A 25,629-nucleotide genomic window follows, 5' to 3' on the forward strand; every position below is an offset into this window, starting at 1 on the left:
ACTGTAGTCATTTCAGATTCTTTCTTGCATAAAGACTCCGTGTGGACCACAGTTACTGGATCTTTTATTATATTCTTCTGTGATATCCACATTTTCATACCTCTACTAAAATTGCTAAATTTTAGCTCACTGATCAATTTCAAAAGCTCTAGTATTAAAAGTAGTTGTCATTATAACCTAATGTACTTGAAATACTTCCTTAGCTTTTGAAATGCTACCTTGCCTATCTCCTTTGCAATGAACAGTAATTAAAAATCTTGCTATGCACACTTTTAAGTAGTATAAACTTGTCGGAAAGAATTTTGGTTCACCTTTTCTCCCTGACTAACATGTTACATTTAATTTCCACCAAATTTCATGACCCACAAAGTAACCGATATGCATAAAAAGATAGCAGTGGAAAGAAGAAATGTAAACCAAACACAAATCTAATCTTATAAATGAACATGATTCCTGTATGTGCCACATTGCAAAGTGGATGTAAAATACAATCTGGCATTTGGAAATCAGGCTCACAGTTTGTTTTATAGACAATGTGCTTGAATCTCAACTTTTTTGTACCACTGGAGAGATAGCAGAGTCAGCAGCATCAACAATGATCCTACCTGTGTACTTAGGCTACTGCTAAAGAAGAAAATCTATCCCTACTATTTAATGGTTAGCACCTCCCTGCAGCTTCACAAACCTTCACTTCCCAAATAACTTCCTGGTGTGGCAACATGAGGCAGGGATTGCTTTGAATGCAAATGCAGGTGAGGCCAACCTGTCCTCAGAGGAAAAGGAAGGAGGTACCACTCCTGGTGGAAGTATTGTCATTCACTTGTAACTGGCGCCAAAAACAGAGCAAGCCCTGTTTTATAGCAGATGGAGAGAGAGATGACAGAGAGAAAGGCAAATAAATTTGAAGAGAAATATTACCTTTGGAGCTAATATTAAGCAGCTGGATATAATACTCTCTAAGGCTACCTTTGAACTGTGTTTCAATGAAAATATTTTAAAATCATCTTTATGGAGCTGGTATATACTGAGATGTATTTTGAGACTGACTTTGATCTTACCATCTGTACAGTAACCCCAAAGCTATACCTTAGTGAACTTGACATGATTGTGAAGTAACTCTTGGTGAAATTTCAATGCGTAAGTTCTCCAGCACAGAGTTAAAGAATAATCAGTAATGGTATACAATAGTACAAAATTCCAGGGAGGATTCTCAGCTTAGGCCAACAAAAAACCTGATTAGCAACACACCAAGCTGAACTACATTTTCATAGGAACCCTGGTTTTTAAGAAAATGTAAGTAAATAAATTTTCATCCTATTATATTAATAACAGGCCTACTACAATAAAAATTATACACTTTTTCTGTTTTATCTAATCATGTCAAATTTTTGTTGTTTTTAAAATACAGTAACTACACTTTTTTTACACACAGGCACTGCTTGCAAGAAAAAAAAAACCACAATCACACATTTTATGTCAGTTAAATACGTACGTATGTATTAAAATATGTATGTATTTTAAATATGTATTAAATATCATCTTCCAGAGATTGGCTGACTTTTAGGAATTTTTCTGGTGCATATGGGTTCCAGGTGATGGGTAAGGTAACTCCTCATTTATGGATTGCAGAAAATGAGCAACTGACTGTCATTGGAAGTCAGGATGGGAAAGTGCTTTACATAGATTGATAGAATCCCTTCGTAAGTTTACATTTTTCTACAGCAATAGAAAAAATATAAATAAGATACATAATACCATGAGGACATAGCAAGAAAAAGGAAAAGACACTTCTTTCTACATAGGTTTCTTTTATTACCAGTTTATCAAGAAATTACCCATCTAATACATCTAGCAAATACTAGGAGATAAAATGAGCCTTAATACATCATATTATTGAGGTAGGGCATGAAAAAAAAGGGCTTTTCTCTTTCCTAGCAACAAAACATTATATTATCAACATAGCAACAAAATTATTATATTTTCTCATCTCAAAACTGTTATGGCCAGACCTATCACTTTTTTAAAGTAGCTTTTCAGCCATTTATTAAACTCACGTTGATATCTAAAAGTAGATAGTCTCTATTGTAAAGTAAGCCTTCCAAAGAGGCAATATTTAGTATATAAATAACATTTTATTCCTTCTTATGGTAGTGATTCTGGATTCTCTCTCTATTTGTTCCTGCATAAAAATAAAATAACCCTTCTGGGTTCCCTGATTGCACATAGCTGGAATTCTCTCTCTAAAAAAACAGGCAACCAAACAAACACCTTTACAATTATAATCCTCTATTTTATTCTAATTGAACAGAATGGCACTTTTTTTAGCTGAGTGAATTTTCAGAATCAGCTGATAAACTGAAGCACTGCAAGACTTACAGATTTTACCCATAAAAATTACTAAATTTAGCTTGACAAAACCTTTCAGATCCCTTAGTGTGGAATTGTCTGTCTGTTAGTAACATACAAGACCACAGCTCATGGTCCATTGGAATCCTGAAGTATCTTCTGTAGATCAATTAGCTCAAGCTCACTCCAGTGCTTCTGCTATCAAGCCTGTTACCTTAGTATCTCTGGGAATATTAAGAGAAAGAGAATGTGGAAATAAATGCTTAAGGACATTTTATAGGCTAGGATGGCCTTGGCCTTTAAGTGCTATGAGGGTATTGAAGGTGCAGTTGGAGAATCCTTGTTACTACAAAGCTTGATACTGACTTCAATTTGTTGCTGAAGAAAATTCAGAAATTGGCAAAAAAGATTGCTAGTGCAAAACCAGCACAAGCACATATTTAGCTGAAGTAAATAATCATTGATTGCTATGGGTGTCAAAGATGAGACTGATATCTCTGATATCTTCAGGGACAGTTGTCAGGTTTTGTTCTTAACATGGAAAATCTGAAATCCTGATGTTCCAGTAAGAAAGGATTTCTGTTATCCAGCACTACCCAAAATGGTGGCTGGATTGATGTAAGCATTTCACATACCCATCACTAATGGGACTCCTCACCTTCTGACATGAGCAAGCAGGGTGTTCTTCCCTAAAGAACTCCCTACACACAGCAGTACACTCACTGAAATGCATGCCAAAAATGCAGAAGGACAAGCTCAAAATAATATAACCCAAAATGACAAAAAAGGTGCCCCTATAGCAAGGCTTCATGCAAATCAGTGCTCTATAAGGGTAACATTGGAGGAATCTTACCAAGTTGAGCCTGCTGCCTTATTTAAGTGGATAATCACGGTGTCATGTGCCAAGTACAGTATCTGTCAATAAGTTAGATACCTGATACTACTGCCAGATGTACATTAAGCCACTTCAAAGCCTTTATCTATTTCCTGACGGATATGGTATCCTACTGTTACCTGAAATTCTTTGTAGTAGACAGAGAATTAGACAGAAAGGAAGCTACAAAGCAGCAACACCAACAACACAAAACTGGTTTTTAATTCAAAGGTTCATTTCTTTCTTTTATTTACATGTAGAGATAGCACTGGTTAAATCTTGCTGAAGTGATCTGGAGAAATGAAATAGTTGGACCTAAAATATTTGAAACCTTTTTAGAGAATTCTTTTTTTGCCCATATTTAATAGTGCTTGTGATGTAAAGTTTGAGAGCTATGACACCAAAACAAAATATGAAAATCAAATTGAAAGGAAACACACTGGATGTCTAAACTAACATAATTTTCTAATGCAATATAATTTACTGGAAGAAGACATTTTTAGTCCACAATTATTCTTTCAGGTTCACATTTGGTACAACTTTTCAGTCACCATTCTTATTAACACATGCCACAATAAGTCACACTGGACATCAGAGGCCCTTTCTTAGAAATTAGTCATCACACTCACATGGCTGACACTTAGGAAGCTATATGTGGAGTTTTCCAGATTAGGTTTTATTCTGGTTTTCACATAAGCTGACAGACTGATAGATGGTCTTTTTTTAACATCAGAGAAGAAAAAATGTATAAGCACTTTTGACAGCTATGCTAGTCTTTAATAACAACAGAGCAGAAACTTCACCTGGTAATGACCAAATTGTCTGAAATGTGGTGGGTTGTGATGGCCATTTTCAGTAGTCATGAACTGAAAGGAGACAAAATTCCACAGAACAATTACTGAAACTTCCACTCCATCAGTTCAGGCAATTTCTGCACTGAGGGCTCTAATGAGTACAATAAAATTTAAAAAAAATCCTACAGTGTACCTAGAGTCTTACAGATTAGTTACCTGAGCCTAAATAATTATCCTCAAAGGTGAGTTTCTTGCCTGAAAACCTATGGAAATGTTTGCTTTTCTGTTGAAGCCTACAGGATTTGTCCTTTGGGTAAGCAGATAAAAATACTGAGGGAAATCAGAATATGAAAGGTTAATAGAAAACCCAAGGTATGAAAGCCACAAAAGGCTCTTTTGGCTTAAATTAGAATGTGTTGCAAGCTTGGGGAGATGTATAGAAACAAGCAAGAGAGAAGACAAATACAAATAGTAATAGGAGACAAAGACCTGGAAAAGCACAGACTGGACACTCTCCTGTATAACCTGCTCTAGGTGATCCTGTCTCAGCAGGGCAGTTGGACTAGATGATCTCCAGAGGTCTAATAGCTTTAAATGCAATGAAATATAATGGTATGTAGTTTTAGGTAGAAATACCTAGAAATATAATGCAATGTAATATAATGATATGTAGTTTTAGGTAGAAAATACCTAGAAAACCAAAACTGTTCACAGAAGTACAGAATTGTGAGTTGACTCTGGCTGGATGCCAGCTGCCCATCAAAGCAACTCTATTCTTCCTCTCCTCCATGGGGCAAGGCAGAGAAAATACAACCCAAGGCTTATGAGTAAGGAAAGGACAGGGAGAGATCTCTCACCAATTACTGTCACTGGAAAAAGAGAGTTGACTCAGAGAAGTTAGTTTCTTTATTACAAAAAAAAAAAAAAAATAGAGTAGGAAAATAGAAAATATAACCAAATGTTAAAACACCTTCTCCCCATTTGTCCCTTCCTTGTGGACTCAGTTTTACTCATGATTTTCTCTACATCCCACCCTCCAACAGCACAGCAAGAGGATGGGAAATAAGGGTTGTAGTCAGATCATCATACACTGTCTCTGTTGCTCCTTCTTTTTCTTGCCCTGCTCCAGCATGCAATTCCTGCCACAGGAGACAGTCCTCCATTAACTTTGCCAACCTGGGTCCTTCTCCTTCACGTGGGCTGGAGGTCTTCATTAACTGCTCCAGCATGAGACCTGTCCATGGAATGCAGTCCTTCAGGAACAGACTGCTCCAGCATGAGTCTCTCTAAGGGGTCACAAGTTCCACCAGCAAACCTGTGCTCCTCTCTCCATAGTCACAGGTCCTGTCAGCTCCTCTCTATACAAAGTCAGAGCCCTCTTCAGGCAGCCACCTGCTTTCACCTGAAGTCCTCCATGGGCTGCAGGTGGATTTGTGCTCTACTGTGGACATCCATGAGCTGCAGAGAGACAGCCTGCCTAATGCTGATCTTCAGGCCAGGCTGCAGGGGAATCTCTGCTCTGGCACATGGAGGGCTTTCTCCCACTCTTCTCCACCAATCTGGGTGTCTGCAGGGCAGTATCTCTCATACATTCTCCCTCCTCTCTCTGGCTGCTGCTCCACTGCAGGTTTTCTCCACCTACTTAAATTGTCCCAGAACCACGTCCTCTGTGACTGATGGGCTGGTGGTGGGTCCACCTTGGAGCCAGCTGGTGTCAGTTCTGCTGGATGTGGGGGAAATTTCTGGCAGCATCTCACCTGCAGCCCCTTTACTACCTGCCACTCAAACCCAATAGGCAGGGCAACATCAGCAGGGTTTTGAAAGATGAGATACTCTGAAAGCAAAGAACAGGAGATATTAGTAATGATATGTTTATTTCTAAAAGCATTGTTCAGATTTAACTGAAAGATTAAAGTAAGACTAAATTAGGTTGTTTGAGTCCAATTACTGTTGTGCTTTATTACACCAGGAAGCTGAAAAAGATACAGGGACCTTTACCAGCACAAACTGCAACCTGCAATGGTTGTCCTCAGCCACAGTACATTTGTTTTCCAGATTTTCTGATCATTATTAATTCACCTCTCTCCATTAAAAAGGACTTGTCATAGATGGAATCACAAGATGTTATTATACAAACCCAAAGGTAATTTCAGCTCCAAAATGAGTGGAAGTACACTGAAACTCCCAGATAATTGATTTTCATAATTAAAAATCTTTTTATGATCCACGACGCACACGGGCACTTGCATTGAACTTGATCCGTGATACACATAGGCACTTGCACCGACCTCCAACATATATATTGCTGTTCTTTTAATGTTTTTTACATGAAAAGAATTCATAAGAAGGCAACTAACCAAGATTATTATGATGTTTCCTGTCCTCTCAATAGGTCTAAAAATGAAAGCTTCATTGAGGGGGCTTGGTTACCTTCTCAGGGAAATGCCAGGGGAATTTTAATGGCCATTAAGAGTCTCAACTACAATGCAAAAGTTGATGAAATGTATTGGTCCTAGTACAGTGCCACTTCCCATCATAGCAGAATAGTCTGTTACTGTTACGTGTGTATTAAGTCTATTTTCCACCTCCTTTACAAAATTTAAGTCTGTGATGTTCTCATCAAGGGAAATGATGATGGAGTTACAGAGGTCTGTGATTAAATTTGCTCAGCAGCAATCTGTAAATAACCTGCAGCATACTGTTTCCATTTTTTGTTTCACTCAGTAACCTGCAGTGAGTGTTGACTTCCAAGTACTGTTCAGCAAAAAAGAAAAGCACACAGATGACTGATTGGTCCTTGTATTTTGAAATGAAAAATGATGAGCAGAAAGTCGTCAGAGGAAACCCCAGAAAAGAAACCAATTTCAAACCAGTGTATCTCCCCTTCCTATTCACCTGCGTGACTCCTGCAAATAGCCTCTGTGCTGTGCCTTGTCCTCATCACAGGTCAAGGAGGAAAACTGCCATGTGTTTAGGGGAAAGCTGATTGTTGAATGCATTGATATCTGCAGAGTGTGGAGGCACACCAAAATGATTGTCCATTCATGAGTGACTAAAGTCAATAATGCTAGAGCCCTGCGTTTTCTTCATCTATTTTTTTCTTGCCCATAGATTGAGCTGAATCTTTCACTGGGCTTTGACAGATCAGAGAGAACAGGGCTTCTTTTTGACACCCCTGCTGTACCAGCCAGACTTTGCTGTTGACAGGTGATTCAAAAACTCTACTTGTGGGCTGAAGTACAGCCTTGACAATAGTGAGATAATCCAGGGACACCACAGATGAAAGCAACTTTTTAAAGGTTTCAAAGTAGGTGTTTCCAGACTACATGGTATGTTTATTTTCTGAGATCTCATCATTCTTCAAGGACTGAAGAGCTGCTTCTACTCAGTGGAGCCTGGAAGGAGGAAGAATTTGGAGATCTTTCTCACCTGCCTCTTGCAGTTTTTCATCTCTGTTCTTTGTGCATTTGTATTCATGGAATTTGTTATTGTTGCTTAACTTACCAGAGAATTGTTGGGCTGAAGCACCTCTCTTCATTTCTCTAACTAGTGCCATTTGACCTACTAGACAATTTAATCCAGCCTCCACTTTTGAATGGATTTTCTCACAAGTGGCAATCTCTAGCAGGGTCACTTTGAGAGGCAACCGCACTGCATGTTACCTTGCACCATAATGAGGGCAATTTCAAAAGGCATTCAATCAAAAGAAAGGGTGTTTTCTGCAAAAGGCTTGTGTCCTGGGTTTTCACTTGTCCTTATCAGTAGCTGAAACTATTGAAAAATCTCAATCTATGTCTCGTAATAGTCAGTTTTAAATTTTTCTTAGTACAAGCTGCAGAACAATGAGGGTACTCTTAGCAGCCACTTTAGAATTCTGCAATTTTAAGGGGACCTGAATTGCCCCTAAGGAAATGGGAGGATTCCTGTTTGCTCAGAAAGTCCTGTTCAGAAAATTCCTGCTTCTTCTGACATATAAAGATAGGAAGGGATGGATGGAGCAGGAAAGCCAGGCAGTTGTCAGTGAACTATTCATATTAGTCTGTTTTTCATGTCACTGGAAGGCTTTGATTTGCACAGTATATCAGAAATTACATTTGCCCCTCTACCGTTACAATACCTTGTCTGTGTAAGTGCTAATCAACAGTCCTTTGACATTCATGCCATAAGGCCTTGTGTCTTTTCACTACTTCTGGCTTTCTTCCTCTCTTTTTCTCATTTAAAGTTCACAAACAGCTGATGGATGTCTATCAAAACTCAGTGCCCTTAGAAAAGGTGCAGCAGGGGTGGCTGCACTGCCTCCCTACTGCCTGAAGGATGACACTGCTTCTGAGGAACGCTACTTGCTGCTGAGCCTCAGCCTTGCCACAAGAGAAGCAAACTCCACACAAGGACAGACAATGGCTGGCCCAAAAAGCGAGTGGGCAAGCTTTCTGCTGTAGCTGACAAAAAGGGTAAAACATTTTATTAAATATTTTTGGCTATGACTCAGCTACACTGAATCTCATGGAGACCAGCAGCAGATAATGTTCTATTATTTCACTTACATGTACAAAATTAATTCAAGAGGGAACTTTTTATTCCATTTAGATGCTTTTGACCAGAATCCTAAAAAAATCAGGGGCAGGACTTTTTGACTTACTGTATGAGACCATTGACAAAGTAAGAAACCCCAAAAACAAACAAACAAAATCCTAGCTTATATTAAGTAGACAGTAATACCACAAAATATGTGACTATCTCAGTGAGATAAACAATAGCTTCTTTGAATTTGACTTTTTATTTCTACCTATGTGGTGCCCCATGCAGGAAGAATGTCAGAGAATACTTGGTATGGAACATCTCACCTGTAGCTGCTGAGATTCCTTCTTATGCTTTAGAACCAAAATATATTTTTTAGCATTTTTTTAAACTGAATAAAGGTCAATGGAGCTCCATTTTCCAATCACCATTTTTTTCTAAAGACAAATAGTTATAGAAAGTGGGATATATATTTCCTTGAAGAAGTGGACTGGAAACATCTGGAACTTGATATGTATGAAATTAAGTTGCAGTTTCAAGATTCTTTGTGGGGTTAAACATGTTAGAAATTTTGTGCTTTTTAATACAAAATAAAATTCTGATAGCATTGATGAAAATAAGAAATTAAACCATGGCATGTATTCTTTGCATCCAGCTAATCCTAATTTACGGAAAATAACAGGATTATAAACCAGGTTTGCTGCATCTGCTTAGTAATTATGGTAACACTGCTGAGAAAATAAATTGAGCTAATAATAGTTCTGAAGATGTTCAGTTAAAACTGAGCATGTTAGAATTTTTTATAAGGAAGTTTAAAAATGAGGAATGAATAAAATGAACTTTCAGATGTGAAAAGCAATTGAATTCCTCAGGCATCCAGGCAGTTTGGCATGAAATTATCTTGCTTTCAGAAGCAAAAAGATTCATGTTCATATTAGATTTCCTGTACTTATTTCTACTTGTGTTATTCTACCTTCTACTTGTTTCATTTATGAAAATGAAAACACTTTTCTTTTCACTCCATAATAAATATACTTACAGAATTATTTACATTGGAAAATATTTTTAAGATCATCAAGTCCAACCATTAACCTCATTCTGCCAGGGCCACTACAAAACCATGTTCCTGGGTGCCTCATCTGCACTGTTATTAAATGCCTCCAGGGCTGGGGACTCAGTCACTTTCCTGGGAAGTCTGATTCAATGCTTGACAGGCTTTTCAGAGAAGAAATTTTTCATTAACCAATCTAAACTTCTGGTGCAATGTGACGCAATTTCCTCTCAGTTTATTGTGTTGACACTGACCTCTTCCTCTATACAATCTCCTTTCAGGCAGAGAGATAGCAATAGCGTCTTCTCCAACCTTTTCTCTTTTCTCTGGCCAAACAACCCCTATTTCCAATAAGACTTGTGCTCTAGTCCTTTCACCACATTTATTGTCCTTCTCTGGACACACCCCAACACGCAGATGCCTTTCTTGCAGTGAGTAGCCCAAAACAGAACACAGTAAACATGTAGACAGAGTGACAATTGCAGATAAAGGCCCCCCACTCACCCAAAGACTGGAAGAGAATGACGCCTAGAGATAGAGGGCTCACATGATTCCAGAAGCTGACACATTAACAAAGACTCAGTCCAACACTTGTCAGCAGTGTCATTGCGTAGGTTGTGATGAGGCAAGGACAAACTTTGGTGCAGACCAGAAGAAACATAACTATCCTTCATGTTCTTTCAGGCTCACAAAGAAGAAGAACATGGAGAAATCAGGTAACTGATGACTTTGATTACTTTTATAGAGATGGACTGTTTTCAGAGGTACATAGTAAAAGGATAAGAAGCCATGAACAAATCTGTATTGAGGGAATTTCGGATTAGATGCAAGAAAAAAAAGCCACAGTAAGGGTGGTCAAGTGTCAGAACAGGTTGCTCAAATCAGCTGGAATATCTTTGGAGATGCTCCAAATGGAGTACTGGACAACTGGAGCCACCTGAACTGTCCTCAGAGTTGGTTTTGCTTTGAGCTGGATATCAGACCAGATAACCTTATATATTCAATATTTTGCAATTGCAAAAGCTATGCATTCTTGAGTGTCTTGGCAACAGGGAAGCATGTGGTACAGCAAATTCATTGGAGTCTCACTAGGAATACCCTTTTGTTTCCAGCGTTTCAGAAAAGGGCAAGATGTTTCTTAAATAAGTTCAAGTAACTGGGTACCAAAGATAACATATATGCAATCTGAAGAACACCATATTGACACTTTGATTAATATCATGGAGCTTCTGGAGAAACCCATATGTAAAAACAAATAATTCCTAACATTTCTTCAGTCATAAATACAAATGTCTGGCCTCAAGAAAAGATAAGGAAACAATGCAAACCATGATAAACAGATCTAAGTGTACCCACCAAAGACCTAAGACAGAGACTCTTGATCCCAGAAAGCTTACCAGTGGCATGTTTCCACAGTGCCCAAGTTTTTATCCATCACAATCTTTATAAGGAATGCTAGAAGGAATCTGGAAAGCTCAGCACCAAAAGATTTGAGTCAACAGTCATTTAAGTCATGCTGAGGAGGTGTTGAAAGGCTATCTGAATTGTCATACTGTGCTGCTTCTGCTTCATGGACACACATGGAAGGTGGTTGGTCAGCACCCCTACAGTTTCATAGTGAGATCCATCACACACCAGTTCAGATCAGAAAATCTGAATAGATCTGAATAAGATCAGACCCCAGATCTCTGAATAAAAGACTTCTATATCAGGCAAAAAATTTTATTTATCTATTTAGAATTGGCAGTCCTTACAGGAGTCACAGTTTATCAAGAGTGACAGGGTGACAATTTCTCATTATAGAGAAAGTTCTGCCCATGAACACATGATGTTCTATGTGGGTAGATGGATAATACAAATGTCCATGTAAGCAGGTACATGATGGCTAGAGGACCAGACTTTTCTGACATAGCTCTCTTTACTCCTTTGCCTTTGATGTCTTTGGAGGTGACTATTCTATTTTCACCTGCCTAGTAAAATTATAATACCCATGGCAACCACAACTGAGATGGCACATCTCAGAGTTTGCAGGGTTTCATCACCCTGGGAAGCATCCACATGAATAATCAGCATGAATTTAGCTTCAGACCTTGATGTATTATTCAAGCAAAATAGCTTGTCAGTTACTTCCAGTGAATCAGAGGCTCTTTTTCAAACTTCTACCTCCTTTTTAAAAGGTATCACTTATACAGAAATCTTATTCCCCATGGTTTACAGTGTTTTTGGACAAAGAGATATTTACATGTATGTTTAATGTATGCATATGTATATATGGGGGGGTTTATGTGTCTATCTTATATATTGCTATAATTGGGAGCTCAGGAATTAAATGTGTATATAATGAAGATACAATAGCCACTTTGACTCAGTGTTTAAGACTACTAGATTTGTCTCACTGTCCACCTGTCCTGGTTCCATCATGGATAGAATTCTTTTTTTTCCTAGTAGGTGGTACAGTGGCGTGTTTTGGATTTAGTATGAACATGATGTTGATAACGCTGATATTTTTTTGCTAAGTAGCACTTAATCTTTAAGTCAAAGACTTTTTGCTGTCTCATGCCAGGCTAGTAAGTTCCTGTGAGGGAACACAGCTGAAACACATGACCTGAATTTTGCCAAAGGAATATTCCTTACCATGGAAAGTTGTGTGTGGTATATAAGCACAATTAATTGCCTGGAAAGTGGTTGACTGACATTTGGGAACACACTCTACATCAGCCACTGGTTTGTGAGCAATTTTTTTATGCATCACTTGTTTCTCTTGGACTGTGTTACATCATGATGAAGATGATGATGATGATTATCATTCTTTTCATCATTACTGTTTCATCATTGTCATCATCATCATCATCATTACTATTATTATTGGTTTTGGTTGGTTTGTTTCAATTATTCAATCGTTCTTATCTCAACCCATGAGGCTTACCTTTCTTTTCATATTCTTCTTCCCTTCATGGGGGTGTGTGGGAAATGATCAGCAGCTCCATGGTACTTAATTACCAGCTGGAGTAAAACCATGGCACCACTTCTTTCCCTGTGTGAAGCTGGGTGATAGCAGCCCTATTGCTGTTGGTTGGCTTTATTCAGCTGTGGTATTTTTGAAGTGTAGCAGCATAGCTATTGTCATCTTGGGAGCTGTAAGGAGTCTTGATATGACACTTTGTTGATAAGAGAGGAGGTCAGTAACTGTCAAAAGTGGGATTCTTTTTCTAGTTTGTCTCGCTATTAGGTTTCATGCTCAGACTAGAACTACTGCCTTTAGCAAGGAATAAAGCAGTAAATGGGGATCTCTTTCCATGTTTACTCAAGATATGTGCTGAACTCCTGGGTAGTGCTTGCTGCTCTTCCTGGAACAGCTATCATAGGTACTTGCTATGACTGAGAGTATTCTCAGTCTGAGCATATACACTGATCATATGCAGACTTAGGTACATTTAGATGCGCACTCTTCTACATCACATTCCACAGTTAAAATTTTTGTCTATAATTATATTTTGTGTACTGAATTATACATGGCCACACCAGCTAGTCACCTTTATGCAAATCCTTCCTGCCCTTTTGACAGTCCACTCTCAGAGTTTATTTATTCTCATCATTGGTGGCAGTCAAAGTAAAGGCTGCTATCAGGGATTAGTTGACTTTGTTCTCCCAATGGAGGAATAATGTTCTGGGGATATTTTTCCTGCTTTAAACTCCCCTTTGTTGGGGATAGTTTTCCTTCAGCAAAGAGATAATATGATAACAGAATAGCAGAAATAGAAAAGAAAATGCTGTTGTCATATCTGACATTTTCAGCAAAAGAAATAGAGTCTGCAACTGAAAGTAGGTGTTTTGCTACTTCCTTCTCTTCTTCAGTCAATTCTTGTGAACTGCAATGTCCACAGTCCTGTAACAGAAGTATTTGAAGTCTGGTGGTAGCAAATGTAAGGCCAGATGACCCACTGTTTCTTTTCCATCTTCACATCCTGAAAAAATATAAAGAAATAATAGAGTGAAAAGCAGAGTGCTGAGAAAGGCGGCTACCTGTCCAGTACTAACACATTAATTAAAAAAAAAAAAAAAAAAAAAAAAAAAGAGAAGCCTATTGGAATATGAATCCCAATATTACCAGTTAGATTGTGCCTGGGCCAGTCTGACCCTCGCTGCTGGGCCAAAGGCAGCAACTGCGGTGTATCACCCCAGAGATACCTTTAGCTTGCTGGAGATTGCAGCTGGGCACTGAACAAGTCCAGGCTTGTTAGGAACCCCGTTTACCTCAGGAGGAGAGCTTCAGGTGATGGTGAAGAGAAAAAGGATGGATTCTGCTGGAGGGTTATATCCAGAGGTTTATTCCATGGTTACAGAGGTCTGAATGTAGGCAACTGCTCCAACAGAATCCCGGCCGCATGGTCTGATTCACCTTTTAAGCTCAGGGACAGGGGGAGGGGAGGTACAGGTGAGCCACCAACCAGGTGAGAGGGGCAGGGTCTCAGGGGAAGATGACACCCAGACAGGCCAATGACCCCCAGGCCTGAGGGGCATCCTTTGAACTTGACCAACCACACGACGCCTTGCTGGAATGTTAAGCCTGATTGACAGGACTCACTCAGCATGGGGGCAAGGGGGAAGGGAGAGAGGTATAGGCACACCTGGGGAAGGAAGTTTACAACACACTGCAACATCTCCCCCTAGTTTTGTTTAAAAAGAAGAGGGCTGTGTTTGTGGTGCAGAATGATTGCCAAGCCATGGTTGGTAAATCAGTTTTTCCTCTACAGGAGGGTCAGTGTTTTCCACTGAGGCTTCTAGGTCATCCATTGGAGCACTGAGGGCTTCCAAATGGTAGACCTCAGGAGGGGGAGATGAGCTTGAAATTAACTTGAGAACCATGTGTTTGATTAGTCCAAAAACAATGCTAACAACTACAAAACTATAGAAAAAATAAACAGCACTAAAACACAGTTTTCAGAATAGATCTCAACCAGCCCGAGAGTCCCCAGCCTTTGAACAGTCCATTCAGCCAGTTGTCAGTTTCTCTGTTGATGTCCGAGAGCCTTTGTCAAGGTAGTCCATGTGTGGTTTGGGCTGAGGGACTATGCAGGAGATAGGAGATCACAGGTGGGATGATCATGAGTAGGACGAGAAGCAGGCTCGGTCTCATGGCGTCTCGAGGCTACACACGAACAGTGGGATCTAAACTCGTACAAACACTTGAAACAAACATATATTACAAACTATTCCAGATAGGAGGCTTAAATGGAATTTCCTCCAGAGAATGCGTGTGGCGTTTTTTTCTCCAGGCAGCATGAGCAACCTGGGGTGCTTCTGTAGATTTCTCTGAGACCTTGGGAACATAGGGCTTTACACAGGCGTATCCATGTCCCCAAGTAACCAATTTGTAAGGTCCCACCATTTTCCAAGTCTCAGGGTCCTTTACTAAAACTGGAGGTTGTTCTTTCATTAACCTTTGATTGCTCCCCCCAAAGTGGTGTAGGATGGGTGGGTTCAGGCTGTCAAAAGAACAATTCAGAAAATTGATTGTGAATAGCGCCCTGGATAACCGGATGTGGGGAGGTTCCACCTTCAGAATCTGTTGTTGCTGCTCCAGTACCCTTTTAATATCATGGTGAGTTCTTTCTACAATGGCTTGACCTGTAGGGGAGTAGGCGATGCCAGTTTTGTGCTCTACTCCCCATTGCTGCAGGAAGCTCCCAATAAATTCCTTGAATTTATAAGCAGGTCCATTATCAGTTTTCAGTTCCTTGGGGATGCCCATGAAAGAAAAAGCCTGTAAGAGGTGCTTAATAGCATCAATAGATGATTCTCCTGTGTGGGCAGAAGCATAGACCGCTCCAGAAAAGGTATCTACACTAACGTGAACATATTTCTGCCGCCCAAAATACTGTATGTGTGTTACATCTGTTTGCCACAGTTCACAACTGTTCAGTCCCCTTGGGTTTGCTCCCGTACTCACTGTAGGGAGTGCATGTTGTTGGCAATTTGGGCATGTGGCCACAATCGCTTTGGCCTGTTCTCGAGTGATGTTAAACTGACGAACCAGGCCAGGTGCATTTTGGTGGAAAAGCTGGTGGCTGATTTTTGCCTGTTCAAAAACATTTGGGAGAGTAGCTATCACTGCAGGTGCAGCAAGAGCATCCGCCCTTCTGTTGCCTTCAGCAATAAACCCTGGCAAGTCAGTGTGTGACCTGCCATGCATCACATAAAAAGGTTGCTCTCGGTGAGTGACTAACTTTACCAGTTTTGAGAGCAATTCGAAAAGTGCGATGTTAGACACATCTTGCAGTATTGCTTGATCTGCAGTGGATACTACTCCTGCCACATATGCAGAGTCTGTAATCAGATTAAATGGTTCTGAGAACCTTTCAAAGGCCCTAACAACCGCAGCCAATTCAGCAACCTGAGGTGAACCTTCCACCTCAGCAATGTCTGTCTCCCACTGCTGGGTTTGAGGATCTTTCCAAGTCATAACGAACTTGTGGGACCTCCCGGATGCATCTATGAAGACAGTTAGAGCCCTTTTTAAAGGTCTCCTACTTAGAGCACTTCTCAATTTTAAGGTAAATTGAACATCTTGTTCGAACAATTTGTGAGCGCGCCGTGCTACCGAAATTTGTCCTGAGTAGGAATCCAGAGCAAACTGCAACACTTCATTTTCTTGAAACAATTGTTCCAGTATTTTCACAGTATTTTGACCTGATTTTAACTCAACTGGAATGTGAATGCACTTAAAATCACATCCTGTTAACTCCCTGATCCGGGTCCTTGCTTTCTGGATCAGTTCCGCTACCAGCTCCTGAGGCTTTGTCAGTCTCTTGGACCTTTTGTGACTGAGGAAAACCCACTCTACGATCAAGAGAGGGTCCCTCTGGTCCCAGTCCTTTTTTGGTGTGTCCTTTGCCTTAGGTGTTTGTTTTTCCTCCCACTGGAAAATAATTCCATGGAGGTGTGGCAACTTACCTAGGATGATAAATTTGAATGGCAGGTCAGGCCGGCATCGGTTGGCCTGTCTCGTGGACATTGCAATCTGAACCTTTTCTAGAGCTTTCTGTGCCTCTGGGGTAATAGACCTAGGAGCACCTGGCTCCCCTCCCCCTTTCAATAAATTGAAAAGAGGGGCAAGATCTTCATTAGTCAGACTGAGCCATGGTCTTACCCAATTCAAGGACCCATACAACTTGTGGACATCCGCAAGGGTCTTGATCCTTGGATTGATTTCTAGTTTTTGAGGAACAATGGTCCTATTTCCAGTTTCTAAGCCCAAATACTTCCAAGGTGGCATCTTTTGAATTTTCTTTTCCTGGAGCTCGAACCCTGCAACAATCAATGCATCGATTGTTAGGTCAAGCGCATGTGTGAGTAAATCATCATTGGGGGCGCACACAAGGATATCATCCATATAATGATAGATGATGGCCTTCTCTGCGGCTGCACGTACTGGGGAAAGCAGGGAAGACACATACCACTGGCAGATAGCTGGAGAGACCTTTAATCCCTGAGGAAGAACGGTTCAATGGTACCTTTTAATAGGTGCTTCTAAATTAATGGAAGGGAGGGAGAATGCAAAATGCGGTGCATCGTCAGGGTGCAAGGGGATTTGGAAAAAACAATCTTTAATATCAATAACAGCTAATTTCCAATCTTGGGGAAGCATTGTTGGGGATGGCATACCAGGTTGGGGAGAACCCATATCTTCAATTACATTATTAATTTGTCGGAGGTCGTGAAGAAGTCGCCATCTCTTTTTGTCAGCTTTTTGGATGACAAACACTGGAGAGTTCCATGGGGACATGGTCTCCACAATGTGGCCCTTTTTTAGTTGCTCTTCCACTAGTTCCTCAAGCACCTTTATTTTTTGTTTACTGAGCGGCCACTGTTTTACATCAACTGGTTTGTCTGTTTTCCACTTCAGTTTTTGGGTGGGGCGCTGTTGTTCAATGACTGCTGCACAAAAATGCTGTGGAGAGTCTGGAATATCAATTGTGACACCCCACTGGGCCAATAAATCTCTCCCTAACAAAGGTTCCGAATAATCCAACACAAATGGACGGATATTTGCCAATTGTCCGTTTGGTCCCTCAAATTGAATAATGCTTTTGGATTGTCTTGCCAATTGCAGACCTCCTACACCTCGAAGATGACCTGCAACATTTTGCAAAGGCCAGTGTGCTGGCCAGTCTTGTACTGGAATCACTGTGCAGTCTGCACCTGTGTCTACAAGCATCTCAATGCGTTTAGACTCCCCACCCCCACTGACATTACACCATAATTTGGGTTTGTCTTTCCCAATAACTTGTACTCGGGCGACTGTGGGCCCTTGTTTTTCGATATTTTCAGGTAAAGATGGCACGGGGATAGCTTGTGCAACAATTTGCCCCTTGGGAAGAAACAGGGGTGGGTAGAAACAGTGCAGGCCGAGAACGAATTGCTCAGGATCTGATGTTGTCATTCCTGGAGCAATTCTGATCTCTTGTGGTGTGTGTTTGGTGTCCCCAATTACGATGTACTTACAACGAATTTGGTTCCAAGTACCCTTCTGTTCAGGATTGACAGAGACAAAGTGCCAGTCAGTGTCCTCCAGGTGGAGTGACTCTGTCAGCTGAAACCTGTAAGGCTCATTGACAGAAGACGTGGTTAACACAGGATCACCTAAATCATAACAAAGGTTATTTTGTTTCACTTTCAACAGTGGACCAGCAGACCTGGTCTTTGAAGCACCTGCTTCACTTACACAAACATTAATATTATCGCGCGCTTGGTTTGTTTTGCTACCCTTACTCCCTTGGCCTGCTCTTTTTGTGTCTGCACGCCTGGCAGGCGGGTGCTCCTTTTTCAGTTTTTTTGTTGTTGTTGACCCCCAGGGAGGGCTTGTAGTTCTCCTCCCCTGCCATTTCTAAATTCATCAAATTCCTTTTTCAGGGGGCACTGGTTACTCCAGTGTCCAAGGTTGTTACAAAGCAGGCATGGTTTTGTGGGCTCAACCATTGCTGGTCTCCGCTGCTGCCCAGGGTACTGCTGTGCTGAGGGGAAAGGCGCAGGGCTGGCAACGGCGACATGCTGAGATGGTCTTGGCAGCAGCCTTGGTCTGGTGTCTTCAGCCACACTCATCAGAGGCACTTTCCTGTTACAGACTAGAAGCATATGTTTTAGGGTATGAGACGGTTCTATAGGAAGGCTCAGGATTGCCGTTTGACACTGTTCATTTGCATTTGTAAATGCCATTTCCTCTAAAATTGCTTCCCTAGCATTCTCTTTTTTAACTTGTGTTTCAATGGTTCTAGTTAACCTTTCTACAAATTTCAAAAAAAGCTCTGATGATAGCTGTTTAATTTTACTATAGGGCTCAAAAGGCCCCTCAGGTTGTAGGGAAAAGAATGCTTTTTCAGCTGCTTCTTTTACTTTCTCGAGTGTTTCTGCAGGAATTGCAGTAGCTTGGATTGGGGGTGAAGACCATTGGCCCTCACCACAGAGGTGCTCAATGGTGATAGGGTTACCACTGTTGTCTTTGGCTGTGTTTGGATCAGCATGCAAGCCTGGGAGAGCATCTTTTAGCAGTTGTTTCCATGCTAATTCCCATAATTTGAATTCCGTGGAGGTCATGAGACAGGAAAAAAGCTGTTTTAAATCATGTGGAATCACTACTGTCCTACTCAATTCAGAATTTAAAAGGCCACGGAAATATGGACTGTGTGGACCATATTCTTTATGAGATTTACAGATCTCTTTAATCAATTTTTTTGTCGTCCAAAAGAACTCCAATTAGCAGTTTGGGCTGCCCCTCCCTGAGCTGCAGGCTGAAAGGTAACAGGAGCCAGTGACAACATGGGATTATGCATTGGGTCTGCTGTTCCCTGCTCTGTATCCCTTGAATTGGAAGCATTGGGATCAGAGATACGGGTTTGGGAACAGGCAGTGGGTGTGTCCCCACCGTGGGAACACGGGGAGGGGGCGGGGACGCAACGGGTACAGGGGGTGGGGACAGGGGGCCGGCAAGGGGCGGGGAAACTGTGGGAACAGGGGGCGGGGTCAGGGGGCGAGCAGGGGGCGGGGACACCTGGTAACATCAAGTCAGCAGACGCCCCCTGGGAGGAGTAGAGGGGTGGAGCTGAGGGTATTGCAGGAAAGGGAGGGGGAGGGGGGAAGGTGTCACGAGGAACAGGAGGAGAGGGGGATGGGGCTGGAGTTTTGGGATGCTTAAGAGGATTTTGGGAAGAAAACCAGGTTTGGGTTTACCATCTTGTGGACCCCCTAGGGACTGGGGGCCATTTTGGGCCTCACTGCTCTCTGGAAAGCTGACACGTGCTGTGGGTTTCAGAGGAGGGGACACAGCGGATCGGGAAAGGTTCCACACAGCCTGGCCAGGGCCTTGTGGACAGGGCAACTCAGGCATTTCAACAGACTCTGGGAGTCGACTTCCCAATGAGTGTGCTCTCTTTAAAATACCAAGTTTTGGGGTAAGAGGTTTAGGGGTTTTAGAGCTAGGAGAGGGAGAAACAGGGAGAGCAGAGGTACATGGTTTTACATTTGGCTTTTTCTCCATTTCCTTTTGTTTGAGCAATGCTGTTCAAATTTGTAAACTCCAAAACACAAATTTAGCTGAGGGTGCATTGCCGGATTGTACTAAGGTTATCAATTCATTCCCAACTTTATCCCAGAATTGAGTATTGTGGATTTCTTCAGGGGAGATTTTTGGGAAGTGGAGGAAAAGCCATCTTATAAACTGTTTCAATTTTCCCTTTGAGAACTTAACATTACCACTGTCTAAAATGCTAACAATATTATAATACATCCCTTTTTGTAAAATGCTGAGTTTCGAACCCAAGCAAAGTACTAAATCCCACCTGACCAAAAACAAAGCTAAAATCAGCTACCAATTTCTAAAAAAAAAAACCACAGATAGGAAAGCGATAACGAACAGACAAAAGCTTCACAATGCAGCTGTATATACTGCTTTTAAAATTCCCGGGCAGCAGCAGCAGGGCACGCCCTACCCAGCTGAGGTGGAAACAAAGCCTCCCCGCCGTGGAATGCAGCCCCTTGGGGAGCAGAGAGAGCAGCCACGCCACGTGGCAAGCCGAAACCGGGGCCCCCCGCGCCGCGTGTGCAGAGAACACCCCCGCACAGAGAGAGAGAGAGAAAGATCTCCCGACCACGCGGAGAGAGCTGAGCATGCTGCGCTGCAGAGCCGCGGGGAAGGGCAGAGCACACCCGCTCCGGCGCGAATTCCAAAAAAGAGTAACACACGCAGCAGAAAGCTAAAAGCTAGATCGCAATGAATTCCCATCTGTGGGGCTGCGCAGCCAAAAATGCAAAGGCAAAAAAGGAACAGAACTCACGGCAGAGTCTGTTTTTGAGCTCCTGCTCTACCGAGAGCAGAGATACTCACCCAAAATGGAAGCTGTAGCTGGCTAGGTACAGGCAGGTGTCTTCACCGAACAGGACCTCTCTATGGGTGAGAGAGGCTCCCCTGTTCTTCCTCTGCAAAATCTGCTCACCACAAAGGAGCTGGGCTTTCCAGAGGTGCCAAACAGTCCACGGAACTTCTACTGGGAATATTCCCAAAGTCTCTAGCTGAGGGCGATGCAACCAAAGCCCTTTTCAGCTGGATGCATGGCTGCCAGAAGCTTCTCCGAGGTACTATGAGTCCGTCTCGGGCTGCAGAGTCGCTTAGCCCGCCTCAGGGACGCCAAATATTGGAATATGAATCCCAATATTACCAGTTAGATTGTGCCTGGGCCAGTCTGACCCTTGCTGCTGGGCCAAAGGCAGCAACTGCGGTGTATCACCCCAGAGATACCTTTAGCTTGCTGGAGATTGCAGCTGGGCACTGAAAAAGTCCAGGCTTGTTAGGAACCCCGTTTACCTCAGGAGGAGAGCTTCAGGCGATGGTGAAGAGAAAAAGGATGGATTCTGCTGGAGGTTATATCCAGAGGTTTATTCCATGGTTACAGAGGTCTGAATGTAGGCAACTGCTCCAACAGAATCCCGGCCGCATGGTCTGATTCACCTTTTAAGCTCAGGGACGGGGGGAGGGGAGGTACAGGTGAGCCACCAACCAGGTGAGAGGGGCAGGGTCTCAGGGGAAGATGACACCCAGACAGGCCAATGACCCCCAGGCCTGAGGGGCATCCTTTGAACTTGACCAACCACACCACGTCTTGCTGGAATGTTAAGCCTGATTGACAGAACTCACTCAGCATGGGGGCAAGGGGGAAGGGAGAGAGGTATAAGCACACCTGGGGAAGGAAGTTTACAACACACTGCAACAGAAGCCATCAACAACAAAGTCCATAAAATGCTATTGGTTATGTTTTGGGTGGCCTTATATTTAGTGGCTTAAAACTCATTAAAAATCAGATATGTAAGAAGGGCTTTTTCCTCAAAATTTGCAAATAATTCCATGCTAGAAAAACCCAAACAAAATATTTGATTTTATGACAGACTTCTTTTAATAATCAAATAACTCCAACCATGGATAGCTCATTCTCAGAGACAATAAAATATTCTTTACCTCAGGACAGTTAATTGAATTAGTACTGAAATTTTAACTCATGTAGCTTTTTTTCTGTCTTGTACTTGGGAGAAAGTAAGACACTGTGGATAACCTGTCCCAAAACTGTCTAAATCATGAAGTTATTTTAGGAGCAAAACATGAACCTTTCACAAGGTAAGCACAAAATCCTGCAGTAACAAGGGTCATACATAAAATGCATTAAGGAATCATTAAAACAGCTCAACAGTTACCTGGTACTTGAAAATAAGTCAATTATACTGGCTGTGTTTCTATTTCTTTCTGTGCCCCACACCCCTAATCCCCCCCTGCCCTGCCCCACTCAGAGATAAGTAGTTCTCAGTACTCAGTGAAAAAAATACTTTGTCTTCTTTTTTTGAGAAGGCGTGAGACAAATGCATTTTTTTTAGGAGAAACACCATTTTACTCCCTTCAGTTTCTTCCTTTTGGAATAGCTGACTAGAAGGAAAGTATTTGCAGAAGTATTTTCATCTGGCAGTGGGAGGTAGAGTGCATACCTTCTCCTCTCCACTGCTGAGTAGTCATTAGCTTAAACCTCATTGTTCATCTTCACCTGAAGCAGCACAGCAAACACAGGTAGAGAAGTCACAGAACCACAGGATATTCTTAGTTAGAGGGGGTCCACAGCAGTAATCAAGTCCAACACTCAGGTGAACCAAATTATCTTTACAAGCCCCCGCAACAACCTACTCTCTAAACTAGAAAGAGATGGATTTGATGAGTGGACTGTTAAATGGATAAGGAACTTATTGGAGAGACACATCCAGAGGGTAATTGGCAATGGCTCAGCATCCCAAGGGACATCAAGTGATGTCCCTCAGGATACCATATTGGGACCATTGTTATTTAATATCTTCATTAATGACAGAGGTGAAAAGATCAAGTCCACTCCTAGCAAATTTGCTGATGACACCAAGTGGTCCAGTTGCCACACCCAAGTGACAGGATGCCATACAGAGAGTCCTGGACAAGCTCAAGGAATGGGCCCATGAAAATCTCTGAGGTTTAACAAGACCAAGTACAAAGTCGGGGAAACCCCCAGTACCAGTACAAGCTGTGGGATGAACAGATGGAGAGCAGCCCTAGGTAGAAGGATTTGGGGGTGTAGGTGGATGAGAGGCTGGACATGACCCAGCCACGGGCACTCACAGCCCAGAGAGCCAAACGTGTCCTGGGCTGCATCCAGAGCAGCGTGGGCAGCAGGACCAGGGAGAGGATTCTGCCCCTCTGCTCTGCTGAGAGCCCACCTGCAGGGCTGCATCAGCTCTGGGGTGCCAGCACAGCAAGGACATGGAACTGATGGAGCATGTCCAGAGGAGAGCCACAAAAATGATTAGAGGGAAGGAGCACCTCTCCTGTGAGCAAAGGCTGAGAGAATTGGGATTGCTCAGCCTGGAGATGAGAAGGCTTTGAGGTGACCTAATCACAACCTTCCAGTACCTGAAGGGAGCCTACAAGAAAGATGGAGAGAGCCTTTTTGCAAGAGCATGTACTGACAGGACAAAGGGAAAGGGCTTTAATATGAAAGATGGTAAGTTTAATTTATATATTAGGAAGAAATTCTTTGCTGTGAGGTTTGTGGATGCCCTATCCCTGGAAATGTTCAAGACCATTTTGGATGAGGCTCTGAGCAACCTGGTCGAGTGAAAAATGCCCCTGTCTTTGGCAGGGGTTGGAACTTAAACTGATGTTTAAGGTCCACTTCAATCCAAACATTCTGTGATATATTATAAAAAAGTCAAAATACACTTTGAATGTAATGTATAGTATTTTTAATCAACTTCAGAAGCAAACCATTCCCAGTACTGCTTGTCAATTTAGCACCTACATAATGACCTAATGAACACTGATTGATAAGTAGTCTTGTAGCATAGACATCACCCCCAGCTCCAGGATTTCTTTAATAGAAATACACTTACAAATGACAGAAAATTTAAGATATAAAATCTGATAGCGCTTGTCTATTTATAACTTCAAATGTATTATTATTCTCTAGCAATCTCTATGCGAGGCTACCAATAATATCCACAGCAGTCCTATGCCAAAAGCAGTATCACTTGCTGTCCTCCTTGCCAGCTGCAATGTTTAATTATGTGACCTCAATTAACCAGCCTTAGATGTGAAGGAATTTCATGTCCTTTCAATATCTGGTATTCATATCACCTGTGTAAACCTCATTTTTTTTGTGGCCTGCATCACAGCTATTTGATCTTCCTTTTTACTTTCTGAATTTAATTATAATTATTGAAATCTACCTTTATTCAACCATTGGATCTAAGAATACTTACACTCCACTACTATCAAGCTGTCTGCTTTCCATGGAAAGCTAAGGTTGGCAGAAGTAACAATCCCCTTAATGGAGACAAAAGGACTTTGCACAGCCAGATTCCTCTCTCTCTCCTGCCACATTTCCAAGATCAAGGAAACTCCAACAATTATTTTGCTCAGGGTGTCAGGGGGAACCCTGTAAAATTTCCCATCTATCAGTACTTGCGAATTGAGTTTAATCTGCTTTATGTTGTAATAATTATCAGAACAGAAAACATCAAAACTTGCCCTGTTTAGCCACAGAAGAAATGATGGTTTTGTTTTTGTCTTGAAAAATCCTTTCTTATTTCTTCATGAAACATAAGATATAGGGTATTTTTTTCTGACAGCTGCTTTTATCAATACTTAAATAAGAAGTTAAAGGAACAAAAATTACTCTTACAGGGCAGCATAAGATTAATACTGTGGCTATAGGATAATCAGTTGTGGTTTCATGATGTCCAAATGATAAAAAAAAAAAAAAGAAAAAATATAAATTACCTCTTGGCTGTTGGAAATGTGGATTTTAACAGATATGCTTCGAAAGCAATATTATTACAATGCCACTGTAGAATACTAGTAAATCATTATTACTCCATAGTAGATGGGGAAAAAATGGGAGTATGAAGTAAGATTCAATCTTTTATTTTGAAGAGTATTAATTTTATGGCCATCACCCTGACTTACTGGTATCTTTGAGAAACTGCTATTGCATTAACTGAACGTCTGTATTTCTAGCTAAAATCAAAAAGCAGTTCAACTCTTTTGCCAAATATTTTCTTAGCACCAACCAGCAAATACTTTGCTAAATTCAAATTTTGCAAGTTATGCCTTATTCTTCTCAGTACTCTCTGGCAAAGTGCATCACATACTTTGCAACCGAGGACAGATCAACTCTGCACATAACAATTTTTCATAGGCTGTAGAGGTTTATGTTCCCTCATGCCACAAGTGTGTGATCCCTCTTCAGAGGCTCGCCCAACTGATGTGAGTCACAATTCAACTTTTTACTATAGCATACTATAGCTCAGGTGCATTTTTGAACTAAAACCCTCATCTGACTGCAAAAACCCTCATCTGACCCTACATAATCCTCCGAGAATGGACCAAGATCTGAAGCCAGGGTACAACACTTGTTTTTCCATTTAAAAGGTATTCATAAGGATTTTATCTTTAAAGATTGGAAGGATATAGTTATTAATTGAATACTTTT

Source organism: Melospiza georgiana, chromosome Z, assembly GCF_028018845.1.
Source record: "Melospiza georgiana isolate bMelGeo1 chromosome Z, bMelGeo1.pri, whole genome shotgun sequence".
Classification (NCBI taxonomy): Eukaryota; Metazoa; Chordata; class Aves; order Passeriformes; family Passerellidae; genus Melospiza; species Melospiza georgiana.